Source organism: Manis pentadactyla, chromosome 5 (assembly GCF_030020395.1).
Source record: "Manis pentadactyla isolate mManPen7 chromosome 5, mManPen7.hap1, whole genome shotgun sequence".
Classification (NCBI taxonomy): Eukaryota; Metazoa; Chordata; class Mammalia; order Pholidota; family Manidae; genus Manis; species Manis pentadactyla.
Window position 1 is genome coordinate 75227484 of NC_080023.1, and position 18700 is coordinate 75246183.

General features: G+C 34.9%; 1 protein-coding gene across 5 annotated transcripts in view; it reads left to right on the forward strand.

Moving 5' to 3' along the window:
* The window catches only part of CCSER1 (coiled-coil serine rich protein 1), a 1396684-nt gene that overhangs the window by 2665 nt on the left and 1375319 nt on the right, over positions 1-18700 (forward strand). The window lies entirely within an intron of this gene.

Sequence of the window (18700 nt, forward strand, 5' to 3'; positions counted from 1 at the left end):
TTACATCAAACTCATCAAGTCGAAAATTAAAAATTTATTATGTTATTATTCAACTCTTTATTGTCCTTTATTACTCAACATAGTCCTCATAATAAAGGGCCTATCAGTAGGGAAAGTACTGTCTAGGCATCGTGGAGGAACATAACATTCCCTTGCTCCCTACCCTTCAGGAGCTTAACTCTTCATTTGGGAAAAACCTGATGTGGATGCTTGAACAGAGCTAACAACCCAAGACAATCAGAAATTGCAGGTCTGTGAGGACTGCAGGAGTTCAGAGGATGACAATAAGATTTCGTACAGGGGTAGGTAAGACTTGCTTTGTCTTGATCTTAAATGATAAATGGGATTAGTAGTTATGGACGAAAATGTAAGTATAAGATGTAAGTCTCCTGGAATTACAGAAAGAACAAAAGCTATGAGGGGAGATAAGTTTGTTTTGAAATAGATTCAGATATTGTAAAGTGGTTGAATTTGTTGTGCAAAGCACAGGGTCAATCTGTTTTTGATGTACAGTATTCTGTACACTATTTTGGGAATTGTCAGTATTTATGTACCTAAGAAGACATGTCTTTGACTTTATGCTGTCTTTTAATGAACAAAATGCTCATCTTACGTTTGTAGAGAATCTTTTTTCTAAATATTTAAATAACCACATCACACTAAAGTGTTAAATTTGGTATTAATAAGGTGCATGTGGAACTCTTTCTTTTTTTTAAAATTTTTTATTAAGGTATTACTGATATGCACTCTTAGGAAGATTTCACATGAAAAAACAATGTGGTTACTACCTTCACCCATATTATCAAGTCCCCACCCATACCCCAATGCAGTCACTGGCCATCAGTGCAGTAAGATGCTGCAGATTCACTATTTGCCTTCTCTGTGCTACACAGTTTTCCCCTTGATCCCCCACACCATATGTACTAAACCTAATACCCCTCAATCCCCTTCCCCCCTCCCTCCCTCCCACACCCCTCTCCTTTGGTAACCACTAGTTCCTTCCTGCAGTTTCTGAGTCTGCTGCTATTTTGTTCCTTCAGTTTTGCTTCGTTGTTACACTAGCATGTGGAACTCTTCACAGTGAGGATGTTTAAGGTGCATCCTTAGCGAACCCCTCTTAGATTTGCTTTAAAGGAAAATATCTGAGATAAGGAAAATAATAATTGTAGACAAACAATAGCAACAATTGTTGATGAGGATATGGAGAAAGAGGAACCCTACTACACTGCTGGTGGGAATGTAAATTAGTTCAACCATTGTGGAAAGCAGTATGGAGGTTCCTCAAAAAACTAAAAATAGAAATACCATTTGACCCAGGAATTCCACTACTGGGAATTTACCCTAAGAATGCAGGAGCCCAGTTTGAAAAAGACATATGCGCCACTATGTTTATTGCAGCACTATTTACAATAGCCAAGAAATGGAAGCAACCTAAGTGTCCATAAGTAGATGAATGGATAAAGAAGATGTGGTACATATACACAATGGAATATTATTCAGCGATAAGAAAAAAACAAATCCTATCATTTACAGTAACATGGATGGAGCTAGAGGGTATTATGCTCAGTGAAATAAGCCAAGCGGAGAAAGACACGTACCAAATGATTTCACTCATCTGTGGAGTATAAGAACAAAGCAAAAACAAAGGAACAAAACAGTAGCAGACTCACAGAACTCAAGAATGGACTAACAGTTACCAAAGGGAAAGAGACTGGGGAGGATGGTTGGGAAGGGAGGGGTAAGGGGAAAAAGGGGCATTATGATTAGCACACATAATGTAGGGGTTGAGGGTCATGGGGAAGGTAGTATAGCACAGAGAAGACAAGTAGTGATTCTATAGCATCTTACTACACTGATGGACAGTGACTGTAATGGGGGTTATATGGTGGGGACTTGATAATGGGGGAATCTAGTAACCACAATGTTGCTCACATAATTGCATATTAATGATACCAAAATAAAAAATAAATAATTATATTAATAGTGAGTATTCCCTGCTTAATATTTTTTTCATATAAAATATATAACCCATTAAGTGATAGTTTTTCTATAATTTTGTAAAGTTATTAGAATGCATTTGCATAATAGTTAACTATCTTTACATTACTTTCTGTGACTACAGCAGTATGATGCAAAGCTTATGGGGAACTATTTTAGAATTCTAGCAATAATTTTAAAGGTATTTCAACTGTCTTCTTGTAAATTGATTTATTAATAATAGGCACATGTCCCATCTTTAAGCATTCTGAATTTATTTTTTCTTTGTATAAATATTTGTTTTTATACACACACAACTGTTTAAAATGCACTTCTTAAGAACCAAAGGGGAAACATCTGAGTTGACTTTGAGCCTGTCTATTCAATATGACACCCTGGAAGTATGTTATGGTGATAGTGACAGTAAAGACATGGTACCAATATTAGATATGACTTTAAATAAATAGAGAATAGAATTACTTTCAGGTTAGGTGAATTAAAATAATAAAATAGTTTATATATATAAAAAATTATATTTTTTGACAGTGATTTGATAAGTTATTACAAAAACAAAAAACTTATTAAGTCAACAATTTCATATGCATGTAGAAACGGTATAATTTCCAGCACAGCTGAGTACAAACCAGCCTGTTAATTGGTCTCTTTTGAGTTTGACTTTGGACTGTATGTCACAGGTGTATCACTTTGATAATATAATCTTTCCTACTTCATGACTGACAAATTTTGCATGATTTCCCTACTGGATAGTGACAAAATCTGTTTGCTTTATGTTTAGGACATACACTTTTATCAGCAGTATTATCTTCACCATGGGAGAGTGTCAGTTAACAATAAACCATGAAGTCAGGTGGGAGAAGCAGTAAGAAAAGATGGAGAGGTTGATGAAAAACACTATGATAAAAGAAACATATAGCTTAAACTAAATGTAATATAAAATGTAAAGCTGACCAATTTTAACTGCAGTTGATACAGTACCAAGATATTTTTATCAGTTCCTGTTTTAGAAAGACTATATTACATTTTAAGGTGTTTTCACGTGGGTTAAGTAAAATCGCCAAAAAAAAAAGAAGGTGGTTGTTGAAAATGTATACTAGGGTTATAATATGGTGTTACTTTTTTTTTTTTTTAAGATTTCTGCTTAGATCATTGGTAGGTACAGTTTGTTGTTGGGCCAGATGCCCAGCCCTAAACCTAAGGTTAACTTAAAATATTGCTTTTGGTTTTGCATTATTTACACTGTATTAACAATTTTTAATTTTAGCTAATTAAACTGATTAAAATTTTGGAATGCTGCAACTCTGTTCTGAAACTAAATAAATTTTAAACATCATTTATAAGGGAACATCTTATTATCTAAAGGCAGATTCTTAACCTAAAGCGGTAGTCTTCAAAATGTGGTTTCCTGAGCAGCAGTGCCAGTGAACTTGTTAAAATGCCAGTCCCACCACAGAGTGATTGAACCAGAAATTCTCCGGTGGAGTCATCTGTTTGATTCTTATGCATTATAAAGTTTGTGAACCTCTAGCCAAGAGTATTTTATAATGAAACTTAAAGACTATCTTCCTCATGTTTTGGATCCAAGTACTTTCCTCAGATGGTAGTGATAACTAAGGTTTAACTATTTAGAACTGAAAAATACTTACTCTCCATTAGAAGATTTTTGTCTTAACTGTATTTTTAAAAATTTAAATGAGTTTCTAGTTTCCTGTGCACATATTTGCTGTTCATTGGGGAAGCAATATATAAGCACAGAATTTAACTGGACAGTAATGACCTAAGGCTGGTAGTAATTTATATTGTATTGGTAGGCATTTATAAAGCAAAACATATTCACAGTGTACAAAGGCTGATCATTTTTTTTTTAGTCTTCTTGACTCATGTGGTATTTTTGGTCTTGGCATGTAGTAATCATATTTTTCTGTATATGATTACAGTTATTTTAGCGTCACCCGTTTGGAATGTTCTTGAAGTCTTACTGCTAGAATGAATTTTAATCATTTATCTTTTAAGATTAAAGATAATGTGTTCCATCCTGTATCTCTTTTAGTATCCCTCTTGCTCCTTCTTCTCCCTCTTCTCCCCTCCCTCCCTGCCTCTCTTCCCCCCTGTCCCCCATTTCTTCTGTTTCATATGTGTCTCTAAGTAAACCTTTCTTGGCCTCCTTTGCTACATGCTTTTCTACCTTGTGGTACTGAATGCAGTTTTAATTTTACATGTATTTGTGTGATTGGTTCAATATTACATCATCAGGGACTAACAGTGTGTAACACATCATAGATGCCCAATAAATATTGGGTTAATAACTGTATGTCCTCATTCTAAGGATGCTTTATGTTTTTCAAAGAAAGATACTTTTCAAAAGATTTTAAAATAAAGGGAGTCTTAGTGCATATGTAAACATAAGTATTGCTTTCCTTTCTATATTGCAAATGATATATATTTTATTAACAATAAGCAATGGCTGTAATATGCTCAACATGTCTTAATGATAAGCACTTTATATATGTTATGTCATGTAATTCATCTAACGTTTTAATGTTGTTCCCGTGAATATTTTAGAGATGAGGAAACTGAGGTTCTGTTCTGTGGTCTGCCAAGCTGTCCAAACCAAACTTTGATTTTTTTTTTTACATGATGTAAAAATTATGAAACCAGTAGACAGAGAAAGTGTGAAGGATTGTGTCTTCTTTTTATTCCTAGTTTAATTCAGGGTCCAGCACTCTCTCTGCATTACGTGGCCTGTTGTCACCATCTTCAGTGATGTTGGTGTTGCTCTTTGGTGGTGAACAAGTGTTGGAGCACTTGTTAGGCTGATCCTCCCATCCTCTTACTGCTCTTTTCAGTACGGATATTGTGCACTCTCAATGCCATCCAACCACAGTTCTCTTACTCCATCTGGTCAGAATCTCCCAACTCATTAATGGAAGGTGGTGTAACTAAGTAAAATTTTATGCAGAGAATGTACAAGCAGTAGCTGTTCTTCATATTTGGAAATGTGCAGCTTGGCTTCTGGAATTGTTCTTGCAGAGCTTTGAGTACATTGCTCAAGCGGAGTTGACCTTAGGTGCAATGTATTAATCCAGCTTGTCTCTCGTGGGAAGGAAATGAGGTCACATGGTAGTACCAGTTTAGTTTCTCTTGATTTTTAATCTTTATTTGTTTAAGTGTGTGTTTAATAATTGTTCTAATGTTTGTACCAAATTAAATATTTAAAGGCTGATTCTGTAGAATTCTGTGGACAACGAGAGTTAAATTTATTTATGCTGAAGTCCTGTACTAGACTGATTATACAAAGTTATATGTTTTCTAATATATCAGTTAATACCATGAATAAAGGTAGATGCATGCTATCAGGAAGAAAAAATAATTGGTTGGTTCACTGAGTATTTCACTTATGGCCTATTTTGTAGCTTTTGTCAGAATCTGTTTCTGTTGCTGGAATCATTTAATCATTAACTGGAGCCTAAGCCAGGGCCCTAATTAAGGACCAGTCTTTCTATGTATTGGGAAGAATTGGCTGTTTTCCAGCCCAACAGTTTGGGACTTAATATCAAGCCAACCTTGATGTTCAGCTCTAATATTGTAACGTATTTATAGTTTTGCTTCTTTCTTATAACAAACTGATTTCTCACCGAGCTTTTCCCCTGCATCTTGATAAATGACCCAGTGTTACCATTTCTTCTAGCATTTGAGCAAGGCTTTCTTTTGACAGAGCCCTCCTTTACTTCTTTAAAGGCTGGGATCCTGTCTATGAAACCATCTCATTCCCTGATCCCTTTTATATATGCCAACAGAATTCCCCTCAAACACCACTTTCCAGGATCTCTAAACATTGTCAGTTTTAGAGATATGCTTCATTTCCAATACTCACTCTTGGACCTCCATGATGCCAACTATTTATGGCATGTTGTCATACCCTCTGATACTCAGGCTAGTTGGACTTCTTGGACGTATTTACAGCTGGATCTCTATAGTGCTTCTCAGACTACAGTGGAAGTCTAGTACTGAGTGCTGACCATCACCAGACTGCCTCATTTGCTACATGTAATCTTCCCTTACCTGGTTGTCTCCCACTGTATAGCACTACCTCATTCCTCATTATTAACAACAAACATTTTTGTAAATAATTATTAGGTATAAATAAATCTGTTTCAAAAAGAATGTACTTCCTATGGTCCCTGTAGTTCCTGAATGGGTTAATCCACCATCAATAAAAAATGCATTTTTCTCTGTTTTGTTTGGTGCCCAAATGTGATAGGTATATACACATATCTGAAGAATGTGCATATGAATTCTTTAGGGTTTGCCTCTTTTTTCCATCAGTTAATTTCAAGATGATCTGGCTATTCTCCATTCTCCTTCATAACCTTATTGAATATGATATGTTTGGAATGCTCTACATTCCAAACATATACTGAGGAAACATACTCCAGACTGTGTGATGCCTTCTCCAATTTTCCCCATTAATGAATAAAACCTTGTGGTAGTCCTGTGTTTAAGAAGTGTTTGTTAAGCCAGAGGTACTACCTAAATTGATGATCTAGAAAGCACAAAGACCTAGAGGTCTAATTCAGGAAATGAATGGATGACTTACCAGGAAATTTGAAGTTCTGGAGGTCCTCCAGTGCCCCTTCCAGTCTGCTAGGCGTGGGTCTTTTGCAGTCACCTTTGTAGCATGGGAGCTATCCAGGGTACTAGGCTCCTGTAGAAATCCTCTTGTAGAATTGTGCAATAATTTTGTTGTTTTTGTTTTTGCTAGTCCTAGAGCCTGCCATTGCAGACACTGAATCATTCACCTGGAATGACTAACCTCTCATCATTTGGTTTACTCCAGTGGGCCTTTCACGACTCAGGTCAAATGTAAATTCAAGGATGCCTACCCTAGTCCTAGGCATGAAACCTATTTTGAGTTCCAGTAACAGCTTGTGTATATCACTATCAAAGCTCTATTTAAAGTTTCCTAATTCACTGCTTGCTTGTGCTTCAAGCCCACTAGATTGTGAATTCTTTGAGGGCAGGAATTTTGTATTTTATCCTCATTTCAGGAAGTTGGTCTAAATTAGTGATGAGAAGATCCTCAGTAATTGATAAATGAATGAATACTGCTTAGAGTGAGTTGGATATTTTGTCCATTTTCTATGAATTACTTCAGTGCTAGCTACTGTCCTGAATCACATCAAGCTCACTTTAAATATTACCCTCCATGGCTTTTTCATGGACTGAAACCTGTTTTTAACTAGGGTCTGAGTAACCTAAGTGGCTAAATGTCTTGAAGGAACAAAGAACTGGAAGAATTCTAGGAACTATGACATATATACTGTGTGCATTTGAGGATTAGCAAGGTTTAAGGAATCAAGAAGCAGTAGCACAGGCTGACCCAGAGAATGAGTGTCAAAGAAGAGTCTCTTTTGTCACTTCCTGAAACCAGAATCCGGAAAATCCACTCCACGTTCACTTTCTGGGGCCTCTGGAATATGGGATCTCCTCTTAATTTCTTAGCCCAGATCCGCATTTTGAAATGTCTGCAAGTCTGAGGGTGTGTGAGGCTTGTGGAATTCTTTCATACAGTAAACTGATGTTACCAGGATCTGCACATATATTGATTAGTGAGACTTTTATAGTTCCTGTCCTACTGAAATTAATAATTTAGTTTGCACTTGCACTACCTATATTATCCATGGTCCTTGGTAGACTTCTTTTCTTTTTTTTATTGTAGCCACATTAGTGACCTCCTGGACTGCCAAAAAGAGTAAGGATACTTGTTTCCAGGGCTCCACCCCACACATATCATTGCTCTGAGGGTACAGTGTGGCAATAAGTGACCATATCACCATAGAAAAACTTTCATTTTCATTAAGACATCCTGTCACTAGTCTGGTAATGAGTTAACTGATCATTTTTACATGATGTTGATAAATTGTGTGCCTGTATATAATCTTCGCTTGTAGGGATATTCCCTGAGAAGGTACTGCAGTTTTTCCTCTGGTCAGAAATTCCCTGTATTTCAAGTACATGAGCCATGGGAAATGGCTATGTGGCCTTCTCATGGGGGATATTTTTTACCTTACGGTTCTGCCTTTCATTTGTGAAGTGAATATGCTGTCCTCCTAATGTCATGTGCTTCTCCTTCTTGTTTTTTTCTTTCACCTAGTGCTAGCAGGAATATTTCAATTATGAAGCAGAAAAATATAAGCTATACTTCTTAGTGATTTTTCCCCTTGGGAACCTATTTATGTAACTCAGAGAAATACTATGGATTTGAAATAACTTAGGTAAATGTAAAATAAAGGATTTTTAAAAGTGTTAAAAAATGAATAAAGCAAAAGTTTTCTGTAACCATCCTAGAGAACCTCATAATTTGGAAAAGTAATAATTTCTTTGGTAAGTATTTGAAATTATTGTAAATACTATGATCATCATTAATTTTATGGATTAAAAACCACTAGAGCCATTTTTAAAATTAATACTAGAGATGAAATGCTCCTACAAAAGATATGTTTATCTAAAAGAAAAGTTGTCTTAAAACTATTTCAAGAGTGAATATGATGTGTGCTGTCAGTTTAGGTGTTGTGGAACAACACTGTTAGGAGAAAGGGATGAATTTTTGCAGTCATGAGAATCACTTGTGTTGTTAACATTTGTGGTGGTTAACTCTGGAATCTTCACTAAGTCAAGATGAGGACTCCTTGGAGACCAAGAGTGATGATCACCTCTGATTTAGAGTGTGGCCATGAAAAGATGGAGGCCTGTTGTGATTACATTATTTTCTTCTTCAACAGTGGAAGGTAATGCAGTTCACACCCCCATCAAAACCAGCTTAAAAGCCTGTACAAATATTACTGAATTGAATTTGTTTACTAGAATATTGTTCTCTAAGTCAAAAGTTGGATCAGTCTTTTCTAAATGTGTGTATGTACAAATATACACATCTATAATAATGTAATTTCTTATGGGATCTGTTTTGTATAAATTTTCTTTAATAATGTAGGTATTTTTAGTCTTTTGTTTTCTTGAAGGAGAGAGGTGAATCAGGGTTCTCCAGAAAAAATAGAACCTATATCTATAAAAAGATTTATTTCAAGGAATTGGCTTACATGATTGTGAAGCCTGGCAAATCTGAAATCTATAGGGTAGACCAGTGCATGGAAACTCTGGCAGGATTTCTGTGTTACAGTTTGAGACTGAATTCCTTCTTTTTCCAGGAAACTTCAGTTATTGCTCTTAAAGCCTTTGGCTGATTGGCTGAGACTCACATTATTCAGGGTGATATTCTTTATTTAAATTCAAATAATTGTAGATATTTATCATATCTACAAAATACTTCCACAGCAACCTCTTGACTAGTGTTTGACCAAACAAACATAGCTAAGGGCATCATAGCTAAGCCAAAATGGCATAGACAATTCAACCATCACAAAAGGTGAGGGATATTATGTTAACAACCCTTTCTGGTTTACATGATAAACCAGAGTTGGTATATACATGTTGTTTCTTTGGCCAGAGATATTTAACTTCGATCAGTTATTGGCATTTGTTCCTTATTCACTTTGTAATCATTTATTAATCATGCACTATGTGCAAGAGAGAATGCTAGGCAATTGAATAAAGAATGACAGAGGCTGTATCTTTTAAGTGTGTTAAGTCTAGTAGAAAAGCTGCAAGTATATTAGATACGTTTATGATAAATAAATTTGTAGAATGAAACTGCATTTTCAACCTTGTCAATTAAGTGTCTCCTCATGAACAACCAAAAAAAATTCATGTCAAGGGTTAATATGCCAAGTTACTATGCTTATTAGTTTAAGGATGATGCATATGTAAAATTGGATTATGAAACGTATGCTTGCCCATTGCAGGTCAACTTCATTTAGACAATGTTGGCTATACATACATTCATTTTAGCACATTAAACGATTTGTAGTTGTATTTAAGCTAAGCAAAGGTAATACAGTATATATTCAAAACAGGTCTGACAAGTGGACTGTCAAGTTTTATTGCTAATTTTGCTCTTTATGCAATGTAGGGCAATAAATACTTTTACTGTCTGTAAATGGGTGTTTTCTTATGGCACTTTCTCATTCCGAAACTTTATTTTGTTTCTGTTTCCTTATTCAATGAATATGAACCTGTCTGCTTCTGAGTCTTTCTGTAAACTAACCACACCTTGCTAATCCAAATATAGATCTTCCACTTTGTTAAGGTCGTGTAATTTAGAGCACCCTCACACATGCAGCATATGCATTTAATCCTTGCTGTTTATGAAAATCTCAGCTGTCATTATAGGCCTAACTCCACAAAACCTTCCATGATGATTTTAACCCGCCTGGGGAGTTTGCTTTGCTACACTGAGTTGTGAGCAGTATCTACTTGGCACTAGACAATTAAGTACAGTCTGTTCTGCTACAGTTCATTGTTCTGTAATGTGAATTAGCTCCTACATGATGGGTAAATAAGGGAATTCTGTTAGTAAAATGGGTAAGCGGGTTCATGTGTAATTTTTCCCAGCATGTTAATATTTAGCTCTATGAAATAATTATAGCTGAATGTAATATATACTAGTATAGGCAAATGCAAAATACAATAGAAGGATATCCTTTTTTTTTTTTTAATCAATTTTCACCTTTTAAAAAGGAAAAAGTTCATGTATTTCTTGTATTTTTTATTAGTAATTTTACATGTCATTTTAGGCATATAGGATCTTTATAAAAATTATTACTGTTTTGTTTAAAACTTTGTGTTATAAGTGGCATAAATTTTGAGTGGTTTTGCAAGCTCTATTTTTTTGGGGTATAAACTCTGTTATATTTATTGTCCATTTTTTTCAGAATGAAAGAACACCTATATTGCAATACAGGAATTGAAACAAATTTACTTCAAAATCACTCAATATTTATTGAACATCCACTGTGTGCCAGGCACTAGTGCTAATGTTGGATGTATGAAAGATGAGCAAGGCTTACTCTTGATTACACGGGAGACTAAGCAAAAATCCTGTATGATGGTAGTTGTATTGCTTATCTCAGTAGACAAGGAGGAATAGAGACAATAAGAAGTAACTGTGACCTTTGTGCGTGTGTCTCTGACTGGAACACTCCCTCATTCCTGCTTTATTTAACCAGTTTCTTCCCAAACTCCATCTTTCAACTCAAGCACCACTTCTTTATACTATTTTACACTGTCATAGCACCATACACCTTCCTTTCATCACACTTAAGGTAGCTGTAATTTTGTAATTATTTGTGAGATTATTTAGATAGTATTTTTATTTTTCTTAGACTAAGCTCCATGAGAACAGAGATTGTGTTTGTTATCTTTCCATTGTTGCAGTCCCACTTCCTGGCAAACACACACACACACACACACACACACACACACACACACACACACACACACACAGAGCAGATGTTAATATATATTACAAAAGTAATATACATTGTATATAGATTTATATGGCAGTAAGATTTATATTCAGTAAGTTTCAGTTGCATGAATGGATGATTAAGTGAATTTTTTCTTACTTTTATTTATTTTTTAAAAATAAACTTTGAATAGTCTTCCAATTATGAGTCCTTTTCTATCCATATCACTTCCATCATCCCATATTTCCTGGGGATATATGAGTTTGTTGACAATGTGGCTTATGTTTTTGTTTTATAAGTTTTATTAAATATATTATTACGAGAAAAATGTTTTAGGCCTTGGAGTTTTTTGTACTTCTATCTTCCAGAAATAGAAAAAATTTTTAAAATGCACAAAATGTAAAAGCTTAGAGAAGAAAGTATTGAACAGTATTTTTATTAACTTTGAGTTGAGATGGGTAACTTCAACAAGGCCCTAAAAGAAAAAACCTTAAAGAAGTAATTGATGATTTTGTAGGAGCTATTGATATTTGCTAAATCAAAATTAGGAATATCTTACTAGCAAAAGGCAGATTATAAGCAAGAGGAAAATATTTGCAATAAATATAACTGGTTAAGTACCCAGAGTGTATAAGGAAAGCCGGCAACCCAATATTAGTATGAACAACTACCCAACAGAAAAAAAATGCATTAAAAGATATGAGCTGACAATTTATAAAAGAGGCAGCTCACTGGAAAGTAAACATGGAAATTTTTATTTATACTTAGGGAAATGCAAATTAAAACAGTGGAATGTTATTTCATGGCACTCATAATGATAACTAAGGTTTGACACTACTAAGTTTTGGCAGAATCCAGAGTATTGTTAGTATGCATTTCTTGTGAGAGTGTAAATCATTATAAACACTAGCAATATCTAGTAAGGCTGAAGTTATGAAGAGTCAGTGATCAAGCAGTTCTACTCAGGTTTTACATGAAAGAAATTCTTGCATTTATGTGTCAATACATTTTTAAAAAGTTCAATGCAGCATTTTTTAAAATAGGGAATGAATGGCAGCAATTTTACTGACTGTTCACAGAAATACACTTATAAGAGTTTAACACCATTTGTATTAGTCTTTAACATGCAAATCAAAGTGACATATGGATACAAAGTATATATGGATACATAATATGTATAAAGATGCATATTGTGTACCAAATTTTGGGTAGTGATTTCTTTAGAGAGGGAGAAAGAAAAAAGATTGGAAAGGAGCTGTATTAGCTGCTAGACTTAATATAGAATAAAAGAGTATTTGTTCATTTTACAGGGGAATAAACTGATGCTCAGAGAGGTTGTGAATTTCCCACAGTTATTCAACCTGAACTGTGCCCATAGTTCCCATGTTCACTGTAGGTTTGCTGACATCCATAATACATGTAAGAGAACTGTAAGTTCTTTTCATATTGCATCACCCCAAACACTGATATTTGTGTATCCATGGCTTATAAGGCACTTCAACACCTAGATGTTTTTTTTTTTTTTTAAGTGCAAGATAGTAACTACTTGTCAGGTTTTATCATTGCTTTTTCTCCCAAAACTTAACAGTTGGAATTTGTTTCTTGGAATTTCACTTTAGTGTAGCCCATATTTTTCCTGAACTTGCTCCTATACTTTGCCTGGTCAAGATATAGGTAGGTGATGTTCACATTCTTGCCAGGGCAACTTTATTGCAGAAGGCAGCCTTTACTATTCATTGGATTAATTATAATTTGAAACCTAGTGGATGATTCCTATTCCCCATTTAATATGACAAGTAGGTGACTAGATTATTTTAAGTAAAGCGCTTTAAAGTCAGGTACATGTGGATCACTACATACCTCTTGTAACATTCATCCCAACAACTATTAATAATTGCTTCATTGCAACTGCCTTGGATAAAAGTTTGTTGAAGTTTTTGTAAATGTGGACTCTGATTTAATCAATGCACACAGGGAAGCAACTGAGTAAAGGCTTGTTTAGTGAGGAAAAAAGAAGTGATAAAGTAATGGTATATAATTACACAATATCTAGTCAACATTTCAGGCATGGAAAGCTAACTGGATCCTTAGCTGACCTTGATGATTTAGAGTGCTTAGAGAAGACTATGATCACCTAGGTTTTCTATGATTTCAATACATCACAGTTAAATGGAACCAGCTTCAGGTAATTCAGACTATTGTAATCACTAAGTAATATGCCTGTGAAAATTTTCATTTATAATGTTTTATTCTTAGGCTTAGTTTCCCCCTTGTGAATTCAAATATCCCATTTTTTAAATTTTGAATCAGTAATACACCTTTTTGTATCATTCAATTATTAAACTGTTACCTAACATCCTAAAATTCAAAGAGATCTGCTTATCTAAATTAATAACTTCTTCAGTAATATTTCTATGAAATTTTAGCACCATTATGTCATGTTTATTTTGGTAAATAAAAATCTGTTTTCTGGCTATGTATTATTTTGATAAGAAAAGTCTGATGGCCAATAAGCTTCCAGATCACATAGAATTCAAGTGATATAATAAAAATATATTAAAAAATTCTATTTGCTTTCTAGATGACATTTGAAATGCTAATCCTATTCCTTATTACCTTCTGCCTTTAAGATATTCTGATCTTGTAGGCCCCAGTTAGATTACAGATCAAAATCTGAGAGCAGAGCACCTTTCCAATTTAACAAACAAAATACATCATTTTTTATGCATAGGGTAACCTCAACTAAGTGAATGTAGAATGCCACATAATCAAAATAACACTTAAATAATTAAAGAGTTACATTGTAACAGAAAACTAGGAAGGGTAAAAGAAACAATGAATGTAGTACTGCCTGCTATTGTGTTATATGTTACTGCCTTTAAAATAAAATTTTATTGCTGTTCTCTTCAGTTTTATGCTCTGCATTCATACTTGGATTCACATTGTCCATAGACTTGGGTTGACTATTCAGCATTTCAGTATTTATTGAGTTCAAAGTGATTTTGTTTTTTAAATTCATAATCTGTGGATATAGAAAATGACTAAAAATGTCTCTTAGAGGAATATGATCTTTATGCAGTAATTTTAAAGATCATGTTATGGTTGTTCCATTATTTGGCTTTATTAATACCTTTTTTAATCTGTGAAAGTGTCTCATATTCAAAATTATATATATATTTTCCTTTACTGTGTCATAAACCTTTGGAAATATTTAACTCTGGAGCTAAAACTTAGCATCTTTGGTTAACATGTGCAATAATAAAAATGAAAAGTAAAGTAAAAATAGTACAGATTATCAATATTAAAATAAGACCATAGTTTCCATATTAGGATGATTCATGTACTCATAGGCATTTTCTTAGAATTAATTTTTTTTCCTGTGACTTTGACAAATGATGAAAGTGAAAGATTTCCTGAAATAATCTATAAACTGCTATTATATTGCTTTGGAGCTGGCATTTGCTGAAAGATAACTGCTTTTGGGTATCTAGGAAGTAACATTCTTACCTCCCCAAGACTTAAGCAGAAAATAAACTTTAGGAAAAATGTTTCAAAGTAAAATGTTCAAGTAAAGTAGTAACACAGAACAAGTGAAATAAGTACTGTTCTTTTGATATATGATTCTGTAACCTCCTCATATTTTATATTCCTGTATTTCTAGGCTTTTGAAAATGGGACCAAATTCATATAACACAGATGTAGAATTATAATCTACAGTGCAAGAATAGAAAAATCAGGAATATTTTTATGTGTAAAATGTCATTAAATTTTTAGGGAATGTAAAATAACACTTTCTCCTTATGCTTTTTCTCATGTCTAATTTTGATAAATGAAAAGGGTATGATCTACAGATTTTTTTCCCTCTTAATATCACCTGTTCTTTAGTATTTATTACCTCTGATTTAGCCTGGAAAAACAGCTACCATTCTAATTCCAGGCAAGTTTGGTCAGGGAGCTTGTCCTTGGTTCAAGGAATAGATCACAAGAAAGATGTGAGTTAAATAATAAAAAGGGGTTGGAAGATTTAGTTTAGTAATGATAGTTTGGCCAAGATAAATCAGTGTAACTATATTGGACAGTTTTTATGTGACCAGATAATGTTCAAAAAAATGTCTTAACCATTGAGATTCTTTATCCAGAGAATAATACATCTATTAGAACAGGATGTGTTTGTAAGTATTTTACCAAAAGATAATTTTCCTTAACTTGAGAATGTGGCACTGCCTTGGCCATGCTTTTATGTATTTTACTTTTGTCAAAGCAACATCAATAGTGCTATTAATCTCTGAGAACACACACAATTTACTTCCCTTTTAAGACACTGATGTCTTTATAAAAGTACTTAACATGTAAGATTAAATATTTTCATTTATATGACCTCAGTAATTTATGAAGTTAAATCATAGTGTTTCTTTTGATTGTATTTAGTTTACTAGTATTTTGGTCATTTTATTTTTTATTTTTATGTATTGATTGTGATATATTTATTTGCTATTTGATTTACTTATTTTCAAAGCTTTAAGAGCTTAAAGACTTCATAGTTACTGAGTACTTCCTGTGTGCAAGGTACAGTGTGGAGTGCTCAACTTTCAGGGTCTCATTTTTCTCAAAACAGTCTTATGAGGTAGGATGTTTTTAATTTCCATTTTGTTTATAAAAGAAGGCACAGAAAAATTAATCAGTTTTCAATGACTGCATGCATGTATGTGGTGAAATTAAGTTATTTTGTACTATTTAATGGCTTATTATATTAAATAAAGTGTGTCATTACTAAAGGGACTTTAAAACCAGAAGTTATTCTGGTTTATTATAATATGCATCTAGTACCTATATATATAAAAGCAATATTTGGCAATGGTCAGCACCTAAGAGGCTATTTATTATAAATTATTCTGAAAAAACAACTTTTTCAAATACATGCCTCAAATCCACTAGTATTTGCAGAAATCAGCATAATGGAAGCAAGAGGCTTCAAGTCCTAGAAAATCTTCATGACAGAATTACTTTAGATTTGAAAGTGATATGAGTACATCAATAAACACAAACATTTAAAATAATTTTCACATTTATATTAAAAAACAAATGCTATTTCATTGGTTATATTAATGTACTGCTTAGATTGTGAACTTATATAGGTTAGAATATGATTAACTTTGAAGAAGATAATTTATTAGAAGATTTTTCAAGGAAAAAGTTTAGTAATTTAAGTTATAGGCACATTTTGGCAGTAGAAATTACTGGTTCTCTTTTTCCTTTAAATGAGCATGTGTAGAAAAAGTAAAGTTTTTGTAAGTTCTAGTAGTTTGTAAACCTCCTATACTGTCCATGGACTTACTTTGAAATTCCAGTACTAGTCTGTTGAAAATATTCAATCAGGAAAAAAAGGGGGAGATTCTCAAGATGGTGGCATGAGTAGGGTGGCAGAAATCTCCTCCCCAAACCATATATATTTTGAAAATACAGCGAATACAACTATTCCTAAAAGAGTGACTGGAGATACAGTACATGAGCCAGGCTACATCTGTGAGAGCCCAACATCTCACAGAAAAGAGTGGGATACAAAGCTGTGACTTGGCAGGACCCGAGCACTCCCCCCATCCCAGATCACTGGCAGGAGGAAGGGAATTAGAGTTGGGAGGGAGTGGTGGAAGCACAGAACTGCTAAATAACCAACCCTGGTGGTCTGCCCTGGGAGCACAGACACACATTGCATGGTGCAGTGGATACTGGAAGAGCAGAAAAGCAAGGTCTGAAATTGATACTGTGAACAGGTTCCCACAGCCAGCTGCCTTGGAACAAAAGAAAAGCAGTGCTTTAAGAGTCTTAAAGGGACAAGGGTTTAACCGTTGGACAAAATCATCCTGGCACACTCAGCCCAGCAGGCTGGGAACTTTAAGAAACTTCAGGTGCCCTAACTCCTTGGGTGTCGACACAGCTCTGAAGCCCCTCGTGATGATAAGCACCCTGCCATTGCTTTCCCAACTGCCAACACAGCATGCAAACTGGCTAACCTGCCATTGCTGTGGAACAGCTGAGGAGCAGCACCACCTACAGCAACCACACATCTTAGCACAGAGGCTTCTCTCTGCGCATGGGTAACTGGCCCAGACCCAGAGGCTGCTCCCTGCGCGCGGTTGACCAGCACAGACAGCGGAGACTGGTGCAGAGTCCAGGAAGAATGAAGGGGCTCCTTTCTCATGGCACAACACACACCATTCGCCTGTGATCCCTGCCAGTGCCCTAGGCCATCTCAAAGGCTTCCCTGTCCACAGCAGCTTAGAGGATTAACCCAGAGGCTGCTTTCTGTGTGCAGTTAACTGGCACAGACAGCAGAGACAGGCAAGGCAACCAGCAAGCAGGAAGGTACTTTGTTCTCCCAGCTGACACATGTGCCACTTGCTGGTGACCACTCCCATCACCATGAAAAGTCAGAAGAACCTTGTTCACTCCAAAATCCCTCAAACACCAGAGAGAGGGCTTGGTGAGACTTAAATCATCAATCTTCCTGAAAAAGAATTCAGAACAAAAGTCATAAGCATGCTGATAGAGCTACAGAGAAATATTCAAGAGCTTAGGGATGAATTCCAGAGGGAGATAACAGAAATGAAAAAAACAATGGAAGGATTTAAGAGCAGACTGGATGAGGTGGAAGAGACTGTTAATGGAATAGAAATCAGAGCACAGGAGTACAGAGATGCTGAAGCAGAGAGAGATAAAAGGATCTCTGAGAATGAAAGAATATTAAGAGAACTGTGTGACCAATCAAAATGGAACAATATTTGGTTTATGGGGGTACCAGAAGAAGAAGAAGAGAGAAAAAGGGATAGAAAGTGTCTTTGGAGAAATAATTGCTGAAAAATTCCCCAATCTGGGGAAGGAAATAATATCTTAGACCATGGAAGTCCAAAGATATCCCTTCGCAAGGGACCCAAGGAGGACAACACCAAGACATATACTAATTAAAATGGCAAAGAACAAAGACAAGGACAGAGTATTAAAACAGCCAGAGAGAGAAAAAAGATCACCTATAAAGGAAAACCCATCAGGCTATCATCAGACTTCTCAGCAGAAACCTTACAGGCCAGAAGGGAATGGCATGGCATATTCAGTGCAATAAAACAGAAGGGCCTCAAAACAAGAATACTGTATTAAGAAAGATTGTCATTTTAATTTGAAGGAGGGATTAAACAATTCCCAGATAAGCAAAAGCTGAGGGAATTTACTTCCCACAAACCATCTCTACAATGTATTTTAAAGGGACTGCTCTAGATGGAAGTATGCCTAAGGCTTAATAGCTGTCACCAGAGAAAATAAAACCACAGCAAAGAAAGTAGACCAACCAA